The 18,309-nt window shown below is 49.1% G+C and overlaps 16 non-coding genes across 16 annotated transcripts; all 16 read left to right on the top strand.

The window, feature by feature from the left end:
- The first annotated feature begins 5,860 nt into the window (after positions 1-5,860).
- Trnaa-ugc (transfer RNA alanine (anticodon UGC)) lies at positions 5,861-5,933 on the top strand. Its single transcript has one exon. It is a non-coding gene; the product is annotated as a tRNA-Ala (tRNA).
- Positions 5,934-6,356: 423 nt separating this feature from the next.
- Positions 6,357-6,429, top strand: Trnaa-agc (transfer RNA alanine (anticodon AGC)). The gene has a single exon. It is a non-coding gene; the product is annotated as a tRNA-Ala (tRNA).
- Positions 6,430-7,487: 1,058 nt separating this feature from the next.
- Positions 7,488-7,560, top strand: Trnaa-ugc (transfer RNA alanine (anticodon UGC)). Its single transcript has one exon. It is a non-coding gene; the product is annotated as a tRNA-Ala (tRNA).
- A 423-nt stretch (positions 7,561-7,983) lies between these two features.
- Trnaa-agc (transfer RNA alanine (anticodon AGC)) lies at positions 7,984-8,056 on the top strand. The gene has a single exon. It is a non-coding gene; the product is annotated as a tRNA-Ala (tRNA).
- Positions 8,057-9,114: 1,058 nt separating this feature from the next.
- Positions 9,115-9,187, top strand: Trnaa-ugc (transfer RNA alanine (anticodon UGC)). The gene has a single exon. It is a non-coding gene; the product is annotated as a tRNA-Ala (tRNA).
- A 423-nt stretch (positions 9,188-9,610) lies between these two features.
- Trnaa-agc (transfer RNA alanine (anticodon AGC)) lies at positions 9,611-9,683 on the top strand. The gene has a single exon. It is a non-coding gene; the product is annotated as a tRNA-Ala (tRNA).
- A 1,058-nt stretch (positions 9,684-10,741) lies between these two features.
- On the top strand, positions 10,742-10,814 carry Trnaa-ugc (transfer RNA alanine (anticodon UGC)). Its single transcript has one exon. It is a non-coding gene; the product is annotated as a tRNA-Ala (tRNA).
- A 423-nt stretch (positions 10,815-11,237) lies between these two features.
- Positions 11,238-11,310, top strand: Trnaa-agc (transfer RNA alanine (anticodon AGC)). The gene has a single exon. It is a non-coding gene; the product is annotated as a tRNA-Ala (tRNA).
- Positions 11,311-12,368: 1,058 nt separating this feature from the next.
- On the top strand, positions 12,369-12,441 carry Trnaa-ugc (transfer RNA alanine (anticodon UGC)). The gene has a single exon. It is a non-coding gene; the product is annotated as a tRNA-Ala (tRNA).
- Positions 12,442-12,864: 423 nt separating this feature from the next.
- Trnaa-agc (transfer RNA alanine (anticodon AGC)) lies at positions 12,865-12,937 on the top strand. The gene has a single exon. It is a non-coding gene; the product is annotated as a tRNA-Ala (tRNA).
- Positions 12,938-13,995: 1,058 nt separating this feature from the next.
- Positions 13,996-14,068, top strand: Trnaa-ugc (transfer RNA alanine (anticodon UGC)). The gene has a single exon. It is a non-coding gene; the product is annotated as a tRNA-Ala (tRNA).
- Positions 14,069-14,491: 423 nt separating this feature from the next.
- Trnaa-agc (transfer RNA alanine (anticodon AGC)) lies at positions 14,492-14,564 on the top strand. Its single transcript has one exon. It is a non-coding gene; the product is annotated as a tRNA-Ala (tRNA).
- A 1,058-nt stretch (positions 14,565-15,622) lies between these two features.
- Positions 15,623-15,695, top strand: Trnaa-ugc (transfer RNA alanine (anticodon UGC)). The gene has a single exon. It is a non-coding gene; the product is annotated as a tRNA-Ala (tRNA).
- Positions 15,696-16,118: 423 nt separating this feature from the next.
- On the top strand, positions 16,119-16,191 carry Trnaa-agc (transfer RNA alanine (anticodon AGC)). The gene has a single exon. It is a non-coding gene; the product is annotated as a tRNA-Ala (tRNA).
- Positions 16,192-17,249: 1,058 nt separating this feature from the next.
- Trnaa-ugc (transfer RNA alanine (anticodon UGC)) lies at positions 17,250-17,322 on the top strand. The gene has a single exon. It is a non-coding gene; the product is annotated as a tRNA-Ala (tRNA).
- A 423-nt stretch (positions 17,323-17,745) lies between these two features.
- Positions 17,746-17,818, top strand: Trnaa-agc (transfer RNA alanine (anticodon AGC)). The gene has a single exon. It is a non-coding gene; the product is annotated as a tRNA-Ala (tRNA).
- Positions 17,819-18,309: the final 491 nt, after the last annotated feature.

Here is an 18,309-nt window from a genome sequence, read left to right as displayed (position 1 = left end):
ACATATCTCCGTTGAAGGTCACAAGGCTCACATTATTTATACTGGACAAGTCCCTACGTGTCATGTCTGTAATGAGTCAGGTCATTTTCGGCAGGATTGTCCCCGCCGTGTGTTTGTCTTAAAAACTAATCTCATGCAGCGACGCAAATTGACACTCAGTGAAGTTATGGCAAACGGTACACATGTCCAACCTGAAGATGATGTTGCTAAGGAAATTTCACCTGACATTCCTTGCAGTGTCACTGATTTTCCACCTATCGTAGCCCCGACGAATCTCGAATCTGTTCCCCCTGACAGTGATTTACAGACTAAAAAACGGCCACTGGAGCAAAGCGATGATCATTCAGAAGATGAATTATCTCGAACCTCTCCCACGATCAGAAAACCACGACCTTCAGCTGACAGAGATTTAGTAGAAGCTGATTGTATGCAGATCGATCCTGCAGTACCACCTGCCACCAACAAATCGGATGTGGAAACAGAGGATCCTCCCGGCCAACAGCAACTGCCACCAACTTCGAGTGTCACCGGCGATGCACGACAGCCGCCTCAACGCGACCAACATGAGGAGGTGGCGGGTAAACATCGGCCCCACAACAAACTACGACCACAAGCCCCAGGTAGAAACAAACAGGAGAAAGCTGTTGCCACACAACAGCCCACGAGTGTCGGTCGGACGGAAACAGCAACACAGAAGGCCGATGACTCGACAACACTATCGGCATCTCAACCCACTGCACGACGCAAACTCAAACCGCAGCCTAATCTTTCGGCTTCACGCCATCCATCGCCATCACCACAGTCGCACCAAGGGAAATCCGATTTGACACAGAAGAATATCGGGTACGAAATTGTGCGTGAGGAACTTGACGGCAGTCCCACCAAAAGTGTCGGCGAGGTCCACCCCCACAGTAGTAACGATTAATGGATACTTATTTACGGCATAGTGACGTTGCGTTAGGTCGGAAGGCCTCTATAGGTTGTTTTTCTGTTTTGTTCCGGATGTTCCGGATGGTTTTTTCAATATTTTTTGTGATGTAGTTTGTATGCCACACTGACAGTCCTCAATGTCTAAGTTAATGTAGACATGTCTCAAGCCTATAAACTGTTAACCATAAATATTAACAAACTGCAATCCGACCTTAAAGTAGCACTGCTGCGGCAATTCGTTTACGAATCTGACGCAGACATCATTCTACTACAGGAGGTGGCAGTCAAAAATCTTGATATTCCTGGTTTCCAAACCATTGAAAACGTAGCTCACGAACTTTCTACAGGCACGGCCATGCTAGTCCGTAATGGTATCCCCGTCACAGAAGTCGAAAAACTTGAATCTGGTCGCGGTATTAGCTGTAAAATCTTTGATGTCACAGTAGTCAATGTGTATGCACCCTCCGGCAGCAGTTACAAGACAGCGAGAAGAGCCTATTTTAAAGATGAAGTCATTTATTTGCTTCGAAAGGACCCCGTTAACATTGTCCTAGGTGGTGATTTTAACTGCGTGGTACACCAGAAGGATCAGAGGCCACACTTTAATTACTGTCATGAACTTCGCGAACTCGTCACCAAGGTTCGGCTGAAAGATACGTGGGAAATTCTTCATCCTACCCTGGTTAAATTTACTTTTTTTACCCCGACTTCAAGTAGTCGACTTGACCGCATCTATATATCGTCTCACATCGGCAACCGTGTTCTTGATACTGAAGTTATTCCAGCTCCCTTCTCTGATCATTGTGCCTATGCTGTCACCTTAAATCTCGACAAGCAACCAACAAAAAGGTTCAAAGGTCAGTGGATGCTTAACACTTCTCATCTTCAAGACCTGGAGCTTGAAGATGCCATTTGTGCAACATGGAATTTTTGTCTCCGCTCCGTTAACAAGCACAGAACTAAACTAGAGTGGTGGACACACACAGCTAAAAGAAAACTGCGACAATGTCTGATCTCTTACAGCTATCAGAAAGCGACGGATAACAAGAGGACAACAGAATTTTATTATACCGTTTTACGAGAATTATATGACAGATCTCATGACTCCAACGTTTACGCTGCGCAAATCCAGAAGGTCAAAGCGAAGCTGTTAAACATTAAGCGAAGGCAGTTAGATGGCCTAAAAATTAAAGCTAAGACCAAATCTGTTAGTGATAGAGAAATGGCTTCTTTATACCATCTCATCAAACACCGTTCCAATCGTGTGCGGACCTTCATTGACGACCTAGCCACCCCAGACGGTGATCACCTTGTGCACCACAAGGATATTGTTCAGGCTTTTTATCGTTATTATAGTGAATTATACTCATCCGAGCCGCTTGATGAACATCTGACGTCAGATTTCCTTCAGACTCTGGGCAGTCACTTAACAGCAGAAGACAACAATGAATTTCTTGCCGATTTCGCAGTTTCAGATGTCTTAGACTTAATTGTCGGTTCCCAAGCAAACAAATCCCCTGGTCCAGATGGTCTCCCCAAAGAATTCTATCACAAGTTTTGGCATGTCATTGGACCCACCCTTACGGAAATTATCAATGAAGTCTTTCGAGGCCACAGAATACCGGACGAGTTGAAAGAAGGTAGAACAGTGCTCATACCGAAACAACGAGGTCACAGGCAAATTGATAACTTCCGGCCTATCATGCTGCTAAATTTTGATTATAAGACTATTGCCAGAGCGATAAACAGTAGATTGATCTTGATAGCCCGGCATGTCATCAAACCTCATCAGTCTTGCATCCCTGGCAGATGCGTAACGACGACAATAGCTGAAATCAGGGACGTAATTTCGATCACAGCGGCGACCAACATCAACTGTGCCCTACTGTTTGTCGACCTTTCTAAGGCTTTTGATCGTGTGAGTCACCGTTACATACTCCAGATCATGGAAAGAATTGGACTAGATAACATAGCAGTAACCTTACTCCGCAATGTCATCACAGGCATTACCACCCGATTGTGTGTTAACGGCCAGTTGACAAAACCGATCCCACTTAAGAGTGGGGTCCCACAGGGAAGTCCTCTCTCGATGTTGCTCTTTGCCTTTTCTCTGGAACCTGTCCTCAGACACCTGGAGTCCACATTACCAGGTCTATCTCTATCAAGAGCTCGTTTTGCGGTGCGTGCCTATGCCGATGATGTTACAGCAGTTATTCGTTGTGTAAACGACGTAAAGACAATTAAAACGGAAATAGACAACTACAGTAAGGTGTCTGGAGCTAAACTCAATGAAGGAAAATGCAAACTGGTTAACTTGAGAGGTCTTGACCATGTATCCATCCCCTGGGCCCAAAAAGTGGACAATCCTAAGTCACTAGGTATCATCGTCGACAAATGTCCTCTTAAAATGGCGGCGAAAAACTGGAAAGCAGTTACGAACAGCATGCATGGTCTCATTGTTGAAAATAACTGGCGCTCTGCGAACTTGATTGAAAGGGTCAAGATTGTCAATCTATGTATTTTCTCCAAAGCATACTACCTGGCACAAGTATTTCCCATACCTAAAGTTCAGGCCAGAAAAATGTTGCAACTAGCTAGCAGATTCGTGTGGAAGGGGAATATTTTTAAACTCGACAGTGCCACGCTCACAAAATCACGACCCGACGGCGGGTTAGGGCTCACTGACATCCATAAAAAAGCCACCGCCCTTTTTCTGAAACGAACTTCGCGCCTGGTATACAGTCATGCCCCAAACATAGCTGCAAGTCTGTTCCACGTCGTTCGCCCCGGAAACATGCACCCGCCCGTCGACATCAGCAAAATACACTTCAAGCTGAAACATGTCCGCGAATATTTCATTGAAACAAGTTATGTAGGCGAAAGCATCTTACGCAACACGCATTTGCCAACGAATGTTGTCATGCAGAAATGGACTAAGATGCGTAAATGTAATACAATTGAGGTAAAAAATCCATCTTGTAACTGGAAGACCCTCTGGAGGAATGTTAGTCTTAAGATTCATTCATGGGATGTTGCATCGACTTGGTACCAGGTGGTGAACGATACCATTGCCACTAATGAAAAATTACATAGAATAGGCTTACATCCCTCTGACAAATGTGTTCAGTGTGGTTTAATCGACACTTTGCTTCATCGTTTCACCTGCTGCGGCCACTTAAACAACTGGCGATGGGTGAGGAAAAACCTCGCACTATTATCGAGAAGCTCGCCAGCGAGTATCTCGATCACTATCATCACGACCCCAGATAAGGACTACTATCCTATGGCTAAGAATGCTACAATGATGTGGATATTGGCAAATTACGTGCATTATACGATCACCAGACGGGACGGCGACAACCTAGTCGAATTTTTAGCATACATGCATAATGCCTATTGGAGAATGAAACAAACGGGAAATTTGAAACAAATCTTTGGCAATATGTTGGACATTGTTTTTGAACAACAAGGGATCGGTTAGTTTGTTGATGATGCAGCAGCCCCTCTCATCTGTCCCTACCCAGCAGACAACTGTGTCGAGTTCTAGTCTCAGCGTCAGTCATGTTCATATCGACTTCAAAAAAAAAAAAAAAAAAAAAAAAAAAAAAGTGGTTAAGGCGTCTGACTAAATCTAAAAAAAAAAAAAAATAACCCAGAGGTCCGTGGATCGAAACCACGCTCTGCTAAAATTATTCTTTTTCTTGGGTGCCTCGAGCTCGATCATTAAGCCTGGGGTGAGCTGATTCAGCGTCAACAGCAACCCCTGTAAGTCGTGGAACGACGAAGTCGTGTGAAGAATGCAAAAAAAAAAAAAAAAAAAAAAAGATGGTAGAGCGCTCGCTTAGCATGCGAGAGGTACTGGGATCGATACCCAGCGCCTCCAGAATTTTTAACACACCTACATGCGCACACTGCCACGCAAGTGGGATAATTCACAGCCAGCGAATGTGTCAAGGCAGATACGAGCGAACGATTAGCAGCCACAACTGGCAAGCGTGATGTTACGCGCAGGAAGCACCCTCCTCCCACCGCTACACTGAATTTAGAAACAGTACAAGTCTGCCCTTAAGATTCTCAAACCTATGTCGGAAAGATCTGCCTTGCGCCGAGTTCACAAAAATCCCACTGCACATTCCCATTCTTTACGTGCAGTCGGCTGCTACTGGTGTTGCTAGTTGTGACTGCTGATGACAGATGCCGTAGCAATCAATTCATGGAGTGAGTTGTATGTTTTGCGATACTCTGTCTCTGACAAGCAAGCAGAGGTGACACAGGCGCGAACACGGGAAGCTTGCAGCCCCTCGCTGCCTGCAGACACCGAGCAGCCACACTAGGTGGGCGGCCTAAGCCGTAGGCGAAATGTGCTCACTCGCTTGGGCGCGACGTCAAGCTCTAAATAAGGCTTTCACTAGCGTGAGCGTCGTGGAAAGTCGGAAAAGTCGTCTGCATGGGTGAGTGCCATGTTTGGGGAGCGTTTCGTAGTTTGCGCAGTGCAATGGAGACGCGGAAACGTGTTGTGGCCCAGTGTTTTGCAGTTGGACGACAAGAGTGGTACACAGTAGTAAAGTGCGAGGCAGTGAGTTGGCATGAACAGTCGAGTGCACAATTGGGCTTCAGATGTGCTTGTTACCTCAGGCGCGGTGTGATTGTCGACAAGGTTTGTGACTGTCCTTTCAAAAAATGGCTCTGAGCACTATGGGACTCAACTGCTGTGGTCATCAGTCGACTGTCCTTTCAATTTAAGACGTTAAATACAGACGTAATTTGTAGTCGTAATACCAGAGCATCGAAACTACTTGGAACTCTTGTGTATATGAACTTGACCGCGCCTTTGTACACTGGTCCCTTCACCCCTACAAACCAACCAACCATCAGGTCCGTGCACATCAGAGTAGCAAAGAATGGAAAACAGCGCAGCTTTGTTGCCCTTGGGGGCGTAGCTCAGTTGGTAGAGCGTTCGCTTTGCATGTGAAAGGTCCCGGGTTCAAGCCCCGGCGCCTCCATGTTTTGTGGACAGTGCATGGTAAGTGTTGGTCGCGGCGAGCCTAAAGACACGCAAGATGTTGCAAAGCCAGCGTCACAGCTCATGTGATGTATACTGACGTAAGGAGAGCAAGACGTAAATGTGAGGACCGGCTGTTGTCGAGGTGTCATCGAGTGCAAATCTGTCTTAGGTATAACGGCCTAACCTCAAAGAAGTCTAGAGAGTGGACAACACGTTCGTCTTACTCAGAGCGGTGGCCGAACGCTATTTTCGACGTTGTGCGCGCCACTTTAATTTTGGCCAACTACGATTCGATACAGAATGCAGGAAACCTGAAAGACACCCTCACGGACACATTGAGAATAGTGTTTGTCTGCGGAATAATGGGAGTGCAAGGGGTCTGTGATATTGATATGGTTGTATGTAGCACTATTTGTCATCAGGGGGCGTAGCTCAGATGGTAGAGCGCTCGCTTAGCATGCGAGAGGTACTGGGATCGATACCCAGCGCCTCCAGAATTTTTAACACACCTACATGCGCACACTGCCACGCAAGTGGGATAATTCACAGCCAGCGAATGTGTCAAGGCAGATACGAGCGAACGATTAGCAGCCACAACTGGCAAGCGTGATGTTACGCGCAGGAAGCACCCTCCTCCCACCGCTACACTGAATTTAGAAACAGTACAAGTCTGCCCTTAAGATTCTCAAACCTATGTCGGAAAGATCTGCCTTGCGCCGAGTTCACAAAAATCCCACTGCACATTCCCATTCTTTACGTGCAGTCGGCTGCTACTGGTGTTGCTAGTTGTGACTGCTGATGACAGATGCCGTAGCAATCAATTCATGGAGTGAGTTGTATGTTTTGCGATACTCTGTCTCTGACAAGCAAGCAGAGGTGACACAGGCGCGAACACGGGAAGCTTGCAGCCCCTCGCTGCCTGCAGACACCGAGCAGCCACACTAGGTGGGCGGCCTAAGCCGTAGGCGAAATGTGCTCACTCGCTTGGGCGCGACGTCAAGCTCTAAATAAGGCTTTCACTAGCGTGAGCGTTGCGTGAGCGTCGTGGAAGGTCGGAAAAGTCGTCTGCATGGGTGAGTGCCATGTTTGGGGAGCGTTTCGTAGTTTGCGCAGTGCAATGGAGACGCGGAAACGTGTTGTGGCCCAGTGTTTTGCAGTTGGACGACAAGAGTGGTACACAGTAGTAAAGTGCGAGGCAGTGAGTTGGCATGAACAGTCGAGTGCACAATTGGGCTTCAGATGTGCTTGTTACCTCAGGCGCGGTGTGATTGTCGACAAGGTTTGTGACTGTCCTTTCAAAAAATGGCTCTGAGCACTATGGGACTCAACTGCTGTGGTCATCAGTCGACTGTCCTTTCAATTTAAGACGTTAAATACAGACGTAATTTGTAGTCGTAATACCAGAGCATCGAAACTACTTGGAACTCTTGTGTATATGAACTTGACCGCGCCTTTGTACACTGGTCCCTTCACCCCTACAAACCAACCAACCATCAGGTCCGTGCACATCAGAGTAGCAAAGAATGGAAAACAGCGCAGCTTTGTTGCGCTTGGGGGCGTAGCTCAGTTGGTAGAGCGTTCGCTTTGCATGTGAAAGGTCCCGGGTTCAAGCCCCGGCGCCTCCATGTTTTGTGGACAGTGCATGGTAAGTGTTGGTCGCGGCGAGCCTAAAGACACGCAAGATGTTGCAAAGCCAGCGTCACAGCTCATGTGATGTATACTGACGTAAGGAGAGCAAGACGTAAATGTGAGGACCGGCTGTTGTCGAGGTGTCATCGAGTGCAAATCTGTCTTAGGTATAACGGCCTAACCTCAAAGAAGTCTAGAGAGTGGACAACACGTTCGTCTTACTCAGAGCGGTGGCCGAACGCTATTTTCGACGTTGTGCGCGCCACTTTAATTTTGGCCAACTACGATTCGATACAGAATGCAGGAAACCTGAAAGACACCCTCACGGACACATTGAGAATAGTGTTTGTCTGCGGAATAATGGGAGTGCAAGGGGTCTGTGATATTGATATGGTTGTATGTAGCACTATTTGTCATCAGGGGGCGTAGCTCAGATGGTAGAGCGCTCGCTTAGCATGCGAGAGGTACTGGGATCGATACCCAGCGCCTCCAGAATTTTTAACACACCTACATGCGCACACTGCCACGCAAGTGGGATAATTCACAGCCAGCGAATGTGTCAAGGCAGATACGAGCGAACGATTAGCAGCCACAACTGGCAAGCGTGATGTTACGCGCAGGAAGCACCCTCCTCCCACCGCTACACTGAATTTAGAAACAGTACAAGTCTGCCCTTAAGATTCTCAAACCTATGTCGGAAAGATCTGCCTTGCGCCGAGTTCACAAAAATCCCACTGCACATTCCCATTCTTTACGTGCAGTCGGCTGCTACTGGTGTTGCTAGTTGTGACTGCTGATGACAGATGCCGTAGCAATCAATTCATGGAGTGAGTTGTATGTTTTGCGATACTCTGTCTCTGACAAGCAAGCAGAGGTGACACAGGCGCGAACACGGGAAGCTTGCAGCCCCTCGCTGCCTGCAGACACCGAGCAGCCACACTAGGTGGGCGGCCTAAGCCGTAGGCGAAATGTGCTCACTCGCTTGGGCGCGACGTCAAGCTCTAAATAAGGCTTTCACTAGCGTGAGCGTTGCGTGAGCGTCGTGGAAGGTCGGAAAAGTCGTCTGCATGGGTGAGTGCCATGTTTGGGGAGCGTTTCGTAGTTTGCGCAGTGCAATGGAGACGCGGAAACGTGTTGTGGCCCAGTGTTTTGCAGTTGGACGACAAGAGTGGTACACAGTAGTAAAGTGCGAGGCAGTGAGTTGGCATGAACAGTCGAGTGCACAATTGGGCTTCAGATGTGCTTGTTACCTCAGGCGCGGTGTGATTGTCGACAAGGTTTGTGACTGTCCTTTCAAAAAATGGCTCTGAGCACTATGGGACTCAACTGCTGTGGTCATCAGTCGACTGTCCTTTCAATTTAAGACGTTAAATACAGACGTAATTTGTAGTCGTAATACCAGAGCATCGAAACTACTTGGAACTCTTGTGTATATGAACTTGACCGCGCCTTTGTACACTGGTCCCTTCACCCCTACAAACCAACCAACCATCAGGTCCGTGCACATCAGAGTAGCAAAGAATGGAAAACAGCGCAGCTTTGTTGCCCTTGGGGGCGTAGCTCAGTTGGTAGAGCGTTCGCTTTGCATGTGAAAGGTCCCGGGTTCAAGCCCCGGCGCCTCCATGTTTTGTGGACAGTGCATGGTAAGTGTTGGTCGCGGCGAGCCTAAAGACACGCAAGATGTTGCAAAGCCAGCGTCACAGCTCATGTGATGTATACTGACGTAAGGAGAGCAAGACGTAAATGTGAGGACCGGCTGTTGTCGAGGTGTCATCGAGTGCAAATCTGTCTTAGGTATAACGGCCTAACCTCAAAGAAGTCTAGAGAGTGGACAACACGTTCGTCTTACTCAGAGCGGTGGCCGAACGCTATTTTCGACGTTGTGCGCGCCACTTTAATTTTGGCCAACTACGATTCGATACAGAATGCAGGAAACCTGAAAGACACCCTCACGGACACATTGAGAATAGTGTTTGTCTGCGGAATAATGGGAGTGCAAGGGGTCTGTGATATTGATATGGTTGTATGTAGCACTATTTGTCATCAGGGGGCGTAGCTCAGATGGTAGAGCGCTCGCTTAGCATGCGAGAGGTACTGGGATCGATACCCAGCGCCTCCAGAATTTTTAACACACCTACATGCGCACACTGCCACGCAAGTGGGATAATTCACAGCCAGCGAATGTGTCAAGGCAGATACGAGCGAACGATTAGCAGCCACAACTGGCAAGCGTGATGTTACGCGCAGGAAGCACCCTCCTCCCACCGCTACACTGAATTTAGAAACAGTACAAGTCTGCCCTTAAGATTCTCAAACCTATGTCGGAAAGATCTGCCTTGCGCCGAGTTCACAAAAATCCCACTGCACATTCCCATTCTTTACGTGCAGTCGGCTGCTACTGGTGTTGCTAGTTGTGACTGCTGATGACAGATGCCGTAGCAATCAATTCATGGAGTGAGTTGTATGTTTTGCGATACTCTGTCTCTGACAAGCAAGCAGAGGTGACACAGGCGCGAACACGGGAAGCTTGCAGCCCCTCGCTGCCTGCAGACACCGAGCAGCCACACTAGGTGGGCGGCCTAAGCCGTAGGCGAAATGTGCTCACTCGCTTGGGCGCGACGTCAAGCTCTAAATAAGGCTTTCACTAGCGTGAGCGTTGCGTGAGCGTCGTGGAAAGTCGGAAAAGTCGTCTGCATGGGTGAGTGCCATGTTTGGGGAGCGTTTCGTAGTTTGCGCAGTGCAATGGAGACGCGGAAACGTGTTGTGGCCCAGTGTTTTGCAGTTGGACGACAAGAGTGGTACACAGTAGTAAAGTGCGAGGCAGTGAGTTGGCATGAACAGTCGAGTGCACAATTGGGCTTCAGATGTGCTTGTTACCTCAGGCGCGGTGTGATTGTCGACAAGGTTTGTGACTGTCCTTTCAAAAAATGGCTCTGAGCACTATGGGACTCAACTGCTGTGGTCATCAGTCGACTGTCCTTTCAATTTAAGACGTTAAATACAGACGTAATTTGTAGTCGTAATACCAGAGCATCGAAACTACTTGGAACTCTTGTGTATATGAACTTGACCGCGCCTTTGTACACTGGTCCCTTCACCCCTACAAACCAACCAACCATCAGGTCCGTGCACATCAGAGTAGCAAAGAATGGAAAACAGCGCAGCTTTGTTGCCCTTGGGGGCGTAGCTCAGTTGGTAGAGCGTTCGCTTTGCATGTGAAAGGTCCCGGGTTCAAGCCCCGGCGCCTCCATGTTTTGTGGACAGTGCATGGTAAGTGTTGGTCGCGGCGAGCCTAAAGACACGCAAGATGTTGCAAAGCCAGCGTCACAGCTCATGTGATGTATACTGACGTAAGGAGAGCAAGACGTAAATGTGAGGACCGGCTGTTGTCGAGGTGTCATCGAGTGCAAATCTGTCTTAGGTATAACGGCCTAACCTCAAAGAAGTCTAGAGAGTGGACAACACGTTCGTCTTACTCAGAGCGGTGGCCGAACGCTATTTTCGACGTTGTGCGCGCCACTTTAATTTTGGCCAACTACGATTCGATACAGAATGCAGGAAACCTGAAAGACACCCTCACGGACACATTGAGAATAGTGTTTGTCTGCGGAATAATGGGAGTGCAAGGGGTCTGTGATATTGATATGGTTGTATGTAGCACTATTTGTCATCAGGGGGCGTAGCTCAGATGGTAGAGCGCTCGCTTAGCATGCGAGAGGTACTGGGATCGATACCCAGCGCCTCCAGAATTTTTAACACACCTACATGCGCACACTGCCACGCAAGTGGGATAATTCACAGCCAGCGAATGTGTCAAGGCAGATACGAGCGAACGATTAGCAGCCACAACTGGCAAGCGTGATGTTACGCGCAGGAAGCACCCTCCTCCCACCGCTACACTGAATTTAGAAACAGTACAAGTCTGCCCTTAAGATTCTCAAACCTATGTCGGAAAGATCTGCCTTGCGCCGAGTTCACAAAAATCCCACTGCACATTCCCATTCTTTACGTGCAGTCGGCTGCTACTGGTGTTGCTAGTTGTGACTGCTGATGACAGATGCCGTAGCAATCAATTCATGGAGTGAGTTGTATGTTTTGCGATACTCTGTCTCTGACAAGCAAGCAGAGGTGACACAGGCGCGAACACGGGAAGCTTGCAGCCCCTCGCTGCCTGCAGACACCGAGCAGCCACACTAGGTGGGCGGCCTAAGCCGTAGGCGAAATGTGCTCACTCGCTTGGGCGCGACGTCAAGCTCTAAATAAGGCTTTCACTAGCGTGAGCGTTGCGTGAGCGTCGTGGAAGGTCGGAAAAGTCGTCTGCATGGGTGAGTGCCATGTTTGGGGAGCGTTTCGTAGTTTGCGCAGTGCAATGGAGACGCGGAAACGTGTTGTGGCCCAGTGTTTTGCAGTTGGACGACAAGAGTGGTACACAGTAGTAAAGTGCGAGGCAGTGAGTTGGCATGAACAGTCGAGTGCACAATTGGGCTTCAGATGTGCTTGTTACCTCAGGCGCGGTGTGATTGTCGACAAGGTTTGTGACTGTCCTTTCAAAAAATGGCTCTGAGCACTATGGGACTCAACTGCTGTGGTCATCAGTCGACTGTCCTTTCAATTTAAGACGTTAAATACAGACGTAATTTGTAGTCGTAATACCAGAGCATCGAAACTACTTGGAACTCTTGTGTATATGAACTTGACCGCGCCTTTGTACACTGGTCCCTTCACCCCTACAAACCAACCAACCATCAGGTCCGTGCACATCAGAGTAGCAAAGAATGGAAAACAGCGCAGCTTTGTTGCGCTTGGGGGCGTAGCTCAGTTGGTAGAGCGTTCGCTTTGCATGTGAAAGGTCCCGGGTTCAAGCCCCGGCGCCTCCATGTTTTGTGGACAGTGCATGGTAAGTGTTGGTCGCGGCGAGCCTAAAGACACGCAAGATGTTGCAAAGCCAGCGTCACAGCTCATGTGATGTATACTGACGTAAGGAGAGCAAGACGTAAATGTGAGGACCGGCTGTTGTCGAGGTGTCATCGAGTGCAAATCTGTCTTAGGTATAACGGCCTAACCTCAAAGAAGTCTAGAGAGTGGACAACACGTTCGTCTTACTCAGAGCGGTGGCCGAACGCTATTTTCGACGTTGTGCGCGCCACTTTAATTTTGGCCAACTACGATTCGATACAGAATGCAGGAAACCTGAAAGACACCCTCACGGACACATTGAGAATAGTGTTTGTCTGCGGAATAATGGGAGTGCAAGGGGTCTGTGATATTGATATGGTTGTATGTAGCACTATTTGTCATCAGGGGGCGTAGCTCAGATGGTAGAGCGCTCGCTTAGCATGCGAGAGGTACTGGGATCGATACCCAGCGCCTCCAGAATTTTTAACACACCTACATGCGCACACTGCCACGCAAGTGGGATAATTCACAGCCAGCGAATGTGTCAAGGCAGATACGAGCGAACGATTAGCAGCCACAACTGGCAAACGTGATGTTACGCGCAGGAAGCACCCTCCTCCCACCGCTACACTGAATTTAGAAACAGTACAAGTCTGCCCTTAAGATTCTCAAACCTATGTCGGAAAGATCTGCCTTGCGCCGAGTTCACAAAAATCCCACTGCACATTCCCATTCTTTACGTGCAGTCGGCTGCTACTGGTGTTGCTAGTTGTGACTGCTGATGACAGATGCCGTAGCAATCAATTCATGGAGTGAGTTGTATGTTTTGCGATACTCTGTCTCTGACAAGCAAGCAGAGGTGACACAGGCGCGAACACGGGAAGCTTGCAGCCCCTCGCTGCCTGCAGACACCGAGCAGCCACACTAGGTGGGCGGCCTAAGCCGTAGGCGAAATGTGCTCACTCGCTTGGGCGCGACGTCAAGCTCTAAATAAGGCTTTCACTAGCGTGAGCGTTGCGTGAGCGTCGTGGAAGGTCGGAAAAGTCGTCTGCATGGGTGAGTGCCATGTTTGGGGAGCGTTTCGTAGTTTGCGCAGTGCAATGGAGACGCGGAAACGTGTTGTGGCCCAGTGTTTTGCAGTTGGACGACAAGAGTGGTACACAGTAGTAAAGTGCGAGGCAGTGAGTTGGCATGAACAGTCGAGTGCACAATTGGGCTTCAGATGTGCTTGTTACCTCAGGCGCGGTGTGATTGTCGACAAGGTTTGTGACTGTCCTTTCAAAAAATGGCTCTGAGCACTATGGGACTCAACTGCTGTGGTCATCAGTCGACTGTCCTTTCAATTTAAGACGTTAAATACAGACGTAATTTGTAGTCGTAATACCAGAGCATCGAAACTACTTGGAACTCTTGTGTATATGAACTTGACCGCGCCTTTGTACACTGGTCCCTTCACCCCTACAAACCAACCAACCATCAGGTCCGTGCACATCAGAGTAGCAAAGAATGGAAAACAGCGCAGCTTTGTTGCCCTTGGGGGCGTAGCTCAGTTGGTAGAGCGTTCGCTTTGCATGTGAAAGGTCCCGGGTTCAAGCCCCGGCGCCTCCATGTTTTGTGGACAGTGCATGGTAAGTGTTGGTCGCGGCGAGCCTAAAGACACGCAAGATGTTGCAAAGCCAGCGTCACAGCTCATGTGATGTATACTGACGTAAGGAGAGCAAGACGTAAATGTGAGGACCGGCTGTTGTCGAGGTGTCATCGAGTGCAAATCTGTCTTAGGTATAACGGCCTAACCTCAAAGAAGTCTAGAGAGTGGACAACACGTTCGTCTTACTCAGAGCGGTGGCCGAACGCTATTTTCGACGTTGTGCGCGCCACTTTAATTTTGGCCAACTACGATTCGATACAGAATGCAGGAAACCTGAAAGACACCCTCACGGACACATTGAGAATAGTGTTTGTCTGCGGAATAATGGGAGTGCAAGGGGTCTGTGATATTGATATGGTTGTATGTAGCACTATTTGTCATCAGGGGGCGTAGCTCAGATGGTAGAGCGCTCGCTTAGCATGCGAGAGGTACTGGGATCGATACCCAGCGCCTCCAGAATTTTTAACACACCTACATGCGCACACTGCCACGCAAGTGGGATAATTCACAGCCAGCGAATGTGTCAAGGCAGATACGAGCGAACGATTAGCAGCCACAACTGGCAAGCGTGATGTTACGCGCAGGAAGCACCCTCCTCCCACCGCTACACTGAATTTAGAAACAGTACAAGTCTGCCCTTAAGATTCTCAAACCTATGTCGGAAAGATCTGCCTTGCGCCGAGTCCACAAAAATCCCACTGCACATTCCCATTCTTTACGTGCAGTCGGCTGCTACTGGTGTTGCTAGTTGTGACTGCTGATGACAGATGCCGTAGCAATCAATTCATGGAGTGAGTTGTATGTTTTGCGATACTCTGTCTCTGACAAGCAAGCAGAGGTGACACAGGCGCGAACACGGGAAGCTTGCAGCCCCTCGCTGCCTGCAGACACCGAGCAGCCACACTAGGTGGGCGGCCTAAGCCGTAGGCGAAATGTGCTCACTCGCTTGGGCGCGACGTCAAGCTCTAAATAAGGCTTTCACTAGCGTGAGCGTTGCGTGAGCGTCGTGGAAGGTCGGAAAAGTCGTCTGCATGGGTGAGTGCCATGTTTGGGGAGCGTTTCGTAGTTTGCGCAGTGCAATGGAGACGCGGAAACGTGTTGTGGCCCAGTGTTTTGCAGTTGGACGACAAGAGTGGTACACAGTAGTAAAGTGCGAGGCAGTGAGTTGGCATGAACAGTCGAGTGCACAATTGGGCTTCAGATGTGCTTGTTACCTCAGGCGCGGTGTGATTGTCGACAAGGTTTGTGACTGTCCTTTCAAAAAATGGCTCTGAGCACTATGGGACTCAACTGCTGTGGTCATCAGTCGACTGTCCTTTCAATTTAAGACGTTAAATACAGACGTAATTTGTAGTCGTAATACCAGAGCATCGAAACTACTTGGAACTCTTGTGTATATGAACTTGACCGCGCCTTTGTACACTGGTCCCTTCACCCCTACAAACCAACCAACCATCAGGTCCGTGCACATCAGAGTAGCAAAGAATGGAAAACAGCGCAGCTTTGTTGCCCTTGGGGGCGTAGCTCAGTTGGTAGAGCGTTCGCTTTGCATGTGAAAGGTCCCGGGTTCAAGCCCCGGCGCCTCCATGTTTTGTGGACAGTGCATGGTAAGTGTTGGTCGCGGCGAGCCTAAAGACACGCAAGATGTTGCAAAGCCAGCGTCACAGCTCATGTGATGTATACTGACGTAAGGAGAGCAAGACGTAAATGTGAGGACCGGCTGTTGTCGAGGTGTCATCGAGTGCAAATCTGTCTTAGGTATAACGGCCTAACCTCAAAGAAGTCTAGAGAGTGGACAACACGTTCGTCTTACTCAGAGCGGTGGCCGAACGCTATTTTCGACGTTGTGCGCGCCACTTTAATTTTGGCCAACTACGATTCGATACAGAATGCAGGAAACCTGAAAGACACCCTCACGGACACATTGAGAATAGTGTTTGTCTGCGGAATAATGGGAGTGCAAGGGGTCTGTGATATTGATATGGTTGTATGTAGCACTATTTGTCATCAGGGGGCGTAGCTCAGATGGTAGAGCGCTCGCTTAGCATGCGAGAGGTACTGGGATCGATACCCAGCGCCTCCAGAATTTTTAACACACCTACATGCGCACACTGCCACGCAAGTGGGATAATTCACAGCCAGCGAATGTGTCAAGGCAGATACGAGCGAACGATTAGCAGCCACAACTGGCAAGCGTGATGTTACGCGCAGGAAGCACCCTCCTCCCACCGCTACACTGAATTTAGAAACAGTACAAGTCTGCCCTTAAGATTCTCAAACCTATGTCGGAAAGATCTGCCTTGCGCCGAGTCCACAAAAATCCCACTGCACATTCCCATTCTTTACGTGCAGTCGGCTGCTACTGGTGTTGCTAGTTGTGACTGCTGATGACAGATGCCGTAGCAATCAATTCATGGAGTGAGTTGTATGTTTTGCGATACTCTGTCTCTGACAAGCAAGCAGAGGTGACACAGGCGCGAACACGGGAAGCTTGCAGCCCCTCGCTGCCTGCAGACACCGAGCAGCCACACTAGGTGGGCGGCCTAAGCCGTAGGCGAAATGTGCTCACTCGCTTGGGCGCGACGTCAAGCTCTAAATAAGGCTTTCACTAGCGTGAGCGTTGCGTGAGCGTCGTGGAAGGTCGGAAAAGTCGTCTGCATGGGTGAGTGCCATGTTTGGGGAGCGTTTCGTAGTTTGCGCAGTGCAATGGAGACGCGGAAACGTGTTGTGGCCCAGTGTTTTGCAGTTGGACGACAAGAGTGGTACACAGTAGTAAAGTGCGAGGCAGTGAGTTGGCATGAACAGTCGAGTGCACAATTGGGCTTCAGATGTGCTTGTTACCTCAGGCGCGGTGTGATTGTCGACAAGGTTTGTGACTGTCCTTTCAAAAAATGGCTCTGAGCACTATGGGACTCAACTGCTGTGGTCATCAGTCGACTGTCCTTTCAATTTAAGACGTTAAATACAGACGTAATTTGTAGTCGTAATACCAGAGCATCGAAACTACTTGGAACTCTTGTGTATATGAACTTGACCGCGCCTTTGTACACTGGTCCCTTCACCCCTACAAACCAACCAACCATCAGGTCCGTGCACATCAGAGTAGCAAAGAATGGAAAACAGCGCAGCTTTGTTGCCCTTGGGGGCGTAGCTCAGTTGGTAGAGCGTTCGCTTTGCATGTGAAAGGTCCCGGGTTCAAGCCCCGGCGCCTCCATGTTTTGTGGACAGTGCATGGTAAGTGTTGGTCGCGGCGAGCCTAAAGACACGCAAGATGTTGCAAAGCCAGCGTCACAGCTCATGTGATGTATACTGACGTAAGGAGAGCAAGACGTAAATGTGAGGACCGGCTGTTGTCGAGGTGTCATCGAGTGCAAATCTGTCTTAGGTATAACGGCCTAACCTCAAAGAAGTCTAGAGAGTGGACAACACGTTCGTCTTACTCAGAGCGGTGGCCGAACGCTATTTTCGACGTTGTGCGCGCCACTTTAATTTTGGCCAACTACGATTCGATACAGAATGCAGGAAACCTGAAAGACACCCTCACGGACACATTGAGAATAGTGTTTGTCTGCGGAATAATGGGAGTGCAAGTGGTCTGTGATATTGATATGGTTGTATGTAGCACTATTTGTCATCAGGGGGCGTAGCTCAGATGGCAGAGCGCTCGCTTAGCATGCGAGAGGTACTGGGATCGATACCCAGCGCCTCCAGAATTTTTAACACACCTACATGCGCACACTGCCACGCAAGTGGGATAATTCACAGCCAGCGAATGTGTCAAGGCAGATACGAGCGAACGATTAGCAGCCACAACTGGCAAGCGTGATGTTACGCGCAGGAAGCACCCTCCTCCCACCGCTACACTGAATTTAGAAACAGTACAAGTCTGCCCTTAAGATTCTCAAACCTATGTCGGAAAGATCTGCCTTGCGCCGAGTTCACAAAAATCCCACTGCACATTCCCATTCTTTACGTGCAGTCGGCTGCTACTGGTGTTGCTAGTTGTGACTGCTGATGACAGATGCCGTAGCAATCAATTCATGGAGTGAGTTGTATGTTTTGCGATACTCTGTCTCTGACAAGCAAGCAGAGGTGACACAGGCGCGAACACGGGAAGCTTGCAGCCCCTCGCTGCCTGCAGACACCGAGCAGCCACACTAGGTGGGCGGCCTAAGCCGTAGGCGAAATGTGCTCACTCGCT

The sequence above is a fragment of the Schistocerca nitens genome, unplaced genomic scaffold (genome assembly GCF_023898315.1).
Source record: "Schistocerca nitens isolate TAMUIC-IGC-003100 unplaced genomic scaffold, iqSchNite1.1 HiC_scaffold_371, whole genome shotgun sequence".
Classification (NCBI taxonomy): Eukaryota; Metazoa; Arthropoda; class Insecta; order Orthoptera; family Acrididae; genus Schistocerca; species Schistocerca nitens.
This window is presented reverse-complemented; position numbering and strand designations above follow the sequence as displayed.